This window comes from Telopea speciosissima, chromosome 7 (genome assembly GCF_018873765.1).
Source record: "Telopea speciosissima isolate NSW1024214 ecotype Mountain lineage chromosome 7, Tspe_v1, whole genome shotgun sequence".
NCBI lineage: Eukaryota > Viridiplantae > Streptophyta > Magnoliopsida > Proteales > Proteaceae > Telopea > Telopea speciosissima.
The window spans coordinates 12,874,757-12,879,005 of NC_057922.1; the positions used below are offsets into that span (position 1 = coordinate 12,874,757).

Genomic DNA, 4,249 nt, shown 5'->3' on the forward strand with positions numbered 1-4,249 from the left:
GAGAGAGAAGGAAACGAGGTCGAAGCTCCGAAGACAAAGAAGCCGTCTGGCACGAACAAAGAAACGTGTTCAAAGCTTATAACGCTTTTCTTCTTTTTTTTGATAAAATAACCCTTTTTCTTCTCTTTCTCTCTCTTCAGTTTATTTCTATTTGAAATCGACTTTTCATCGTTTCGATCTGTCCATCTCGTTTCCATCGGTTTTTTGAATTTCGAGAGAGAGAGAAGGAAAGAGTTAAAGCTAAGTGCTGGCCGGGTTTCGTTTGTTGGCGAATCGGTTAGGACTGACTCGGAAGACAAAGGTTAGACTCCGGTTGATGGATTGGTGGCATAAGATGATTTTTCCTATGAGGAGAGTTTGGGTTGCTGCTGTTGCTCGTGTTAGGTCTCGCAAGAACGGTGAGTTACCCTTCTTTTCTCACTCTCTACTCACCTTTTCTTCTTCTTCTTCTTTGGATGAATCTGTGAACAACTAAAGATATGGAAGTTTGCATTTTGATCACTTCAACTTTTGATTAGAACAGAATACTGTGTTCTCTGCCATTCGAAGTGTTAAACTTGTGATATGAAGAAAACCAAAAAAAAACAAAAAAAAAACGAAGATGAAAAAGATGGAAGAGTGATGGATCAAGCATTTTGATTCTCACTCATCACAGGACTTAGATCTCTTCCGTTTTGGATCCGATTCACTGGTGCATGTTAGCGAGGATCACTTTCATGATTTCATTTATTTTTTTTTTGTCAGGCAAAAGCTTTATGGATGATTTCATCCATAGAGTTCACATGGAGACTCACCAAATTTTGCCATGTGGATTTGTGATGTGATAATTGTAGTTAATGTTCTGGATTCAATCAAATGCATCTTTCAGTTGTTTCTAAATTTTTGAAAAACTTTATTTGATCACTTGATCATCTCTAATTAAACTGAAACTTAACACGTGAACCATGGAACTTTGGATTTGCCTTTCTTCGAAAGCTCCCCCCATTAAACCCTCCCTGCTACCTTTTTCAAGCAAAAAACTTGTTTCAAAAAAAAAATTTTAATTTTTTTGATTCCCATTAACCTTCGCCATGTGAACAGATTACAGAACCTCTTCTTCTTCTTCTTCATCCTCTCTGCACTTCTGCAAATACTGAATTAATTAACTTTTGGTTAGAAAAAAAAAACAAAATAAAAAAGAAGTTTTCCACCGTTGGAGGAAGGAATACTACTGTTGGGATGGCAGGAATGCCATTATTATGATCTATCTGCTTCTGTGTACGAATGTCAGCGCCAGAATCCGTAAACGAAGAGATTTTCAGTTTCTTGTTTCGAATTTTCTTTAAGGTAAAATTTATTTATTTATTTATTTGTATAAAGTGATTATTCCAATCGGACGATTTGGCCGATCGGTCATGTAATGGACAACAGTCAGTGGGAATAGTCCACGCGTCGGGAGATCAGCCGTCAGATCTTTATTTATTTATTTTTTTGGATTTGTTCTGAACGGTAGGGAATATATCCGATATTCCAAAATGTGTTGTTTCGGTTCTCTCTGAACGATTCGATATCCATTTTTATGTTTCGCTGTCGGCACGGGTTTTGTCTTTTTTCTGTTGGTTGGGGATCTGATGGCTGAGATCTCAAGTCAGAGGTTCGTCTCCGAATGTGCTGGTTTCTGATGTGGAATCGTAATGATGCTGATGGTCCCCGCTCCCCAAAGCTTTGGCACCACTTGTATGACTTTGCATCCAGTGTGGGACCGTAATAATGGTGTACCATAGGAGATTAGTATTATCTATAAAAGCCGAAAGAACAATGGGTCTTAAAGAAGAGAGAGAGAGAGAGGTCAATCAAATGGTCCAGAATTCTCCACTTGGAATTTCCTCAGAATACCAAGAAATGAACTTAAGGGCATTTTGGTAATTTTGAAGAAAAAGGATAGCATGGCATGCTTGTTGAGTTAAAATATTCTTTTGAAATATAAATATATTTGGGTGTTTGCATCCGGGTTGCATTTGGTGGTTCATGATATCTATAGTTGAACCTATTTTGTAAAATTAGTCAAATTAGATGTGATATCAGATGGTGATGGACAACTGGTCTGCTTGCGTAGTTAATAAATTGAAATTGTGAACCTCACATGTTATCTTTATTTGGGTAAACAGATTTAATGCCATTTTCTGATGTAAAATGACATGTGAATGCTATGATCAGATTTTATTTATTTATTTATTTTTTCATAAAGAATTTTATTTTTTATTAATATTGATTAGGTGATTCTGTGATTGTAAAGGATATTAAAGAGAAGGGAAGTGGAAAATTTTAAAACTGAAAAGGAAACTTTGATAATTATTATCTAACATGATTGTATAAACTACTTGAATTTCTTATTAATTTAGTAATAATACTTTTTACGATGTTATTTTTATTAGATGCGAAGTAAAGTGAATTGTTTGTTTTTTTTGGTAAAAAAGTAAAGTGAATTGTTACAATCAATATAGAATGTTTTGGAATTAGTTTATAATTGTGTGGGGTTAATGATTACCAATTTTTTTTTTTAAAGTTAGAAAATTCCACTTTCCTTCCCTTTAATTTCCCTTTGCGAGCTAATGGAGCCTTATTTTATAACCATAAAGTACTCATTTAGCTATTTATACAAATAGCTATTTATCATTGTTGAGCCATTTTGTGTTCTTTTGAAATCATCCATTATTAGAGATTATAAATTTGTCAAATTTAATTATAGGACTGGATTTACTGTAATTACATATGGGCAATGGCATCCAGATGGACTGAAATAACTAGTTTGAGATTTGAAATAATTTGCAAACTGATAGCAGTATAAAAGAGTAGAACTGATTTGAATTTTAAGTGGTTACCAAACATTCCTAGAGATGATATTGAACTTAATTATGGTTAATACCTCAATCTCTGTTTTAAATTTGGTTTGCCTGTCTTATAGCTTAGGTTATATAATGTGATGAATGGTTTCCCCCAAACAGCTATATTTAGTGATACATTAATCTTGTCTGTGCAGGGCGTGGACTTCTGAAACTTCGCAACGATGTACAAACTTGTGGATACCAAGATGTGCAGGTGATGTGGGAGATGTTGAGGAGAACAGAATCCGAGCTGACCACTCACACTACTACCAAACGCAAACAGCGACCCTTTTGGAGAGTCTTGGTTTGGTCCAACAACAGAAGCCCACCATCTTCACCGAAATGAGTTCGAGGTCAAAAATACCTACACATCTTGCATACAAAACCTACAAAACATATATATCCCATTCCCATCTCATGTCATACACAAATAAGATCACTCCACCATTGTCTCTGAAATATATCTTTGTCCTTTGAAAATATCTCAATGTATGTACATAGATAGCTATATTTCTATCCGGGTTTACCGTTGTTAAGGTTTTTAGCTCTTCTTCTCCCCCACTTCACCTTTATAGAGTGATGTTTTGTTAGATAGACATACCAGAGATGTTCAGAAGAGTTTTTGAGGAGCCATTTTGTTGCAGTTGTGGGAATGTTCAAATTGTCTCTACACAGAAAAAATAAGGCCCTGTGTTTCAATTGTTTACTCTTGTTTCTACTCCTTGGACTTTAAAATGAAGTTGGATAGTCTCTTCCAGGTTTCTGATTTCTGCTTCAATTTTTTCCTTTTTGTCAGTTCTATTCCTCTTTCTAGTAAAGCTGCCCATGATTGACTTTGAGTTTGATCTGGACCTTGGTTTCTTAGGCATTCCATTTGAAACGTACAGGTACAGCTTTGTCTCTTCAGACCAGTTCAATTCGCTGTGGCACCTATTAAGTGTTGTTTGATTAAATTTCTGAATGAAGCTTATTATGATCATAATTATAAGAAAGCATCTGTTGTAGAATACCTACTAAAATAAAATTTGTTTCTATCCAATATCTGTGAGTGAGTATCACAATTCCATTTATGTCTAAATTTTGGAGTAAACGGGTTTCTAAATTTGATATTTTATTAGTGGTACATTTCAAACCTTGGCTTGTCACATAGAGTTTTAATTTCATATTCCTGTGTGTGAATAGAAGTATGTTAATGAGTATTGCGTCTTCAAAATTGTAACCTTCACAACATTGTTGTAGATTATTTAAAATGAGAAACAAAAACCCTAAAGTCACAAGAAACTAATTTCGTTGATTCCATTCAACAAAATTGATCTCATAAGAAGATCAATTACATGATTTGGCTATGAAGTTGCACTTTCAAAATTCAATTACATGATTTGGCC

The 4,249-nt window shown here is 34.6% G+C and overlaps 1 long non-coding RNA gene across 1 annotated transcript; it reads left to right on the forward strand.

Annotated features, from left to right (window-relative positions):
- Window positions 1-214: 214 nt before the first annotated feature.
- Window positions 215-3,568, forward strand: LOC122666937. Its single transcript, XR_006333728.1, has 2 exons — window positions 215-398; window positions 3,020-3,568. It is a non-coding gene; the product is annotated as an uncharacterized LOC122666937 (long non-coding RNA).
- Window positions 3,569-4,249: the final 681 nt, after the last annotated feature.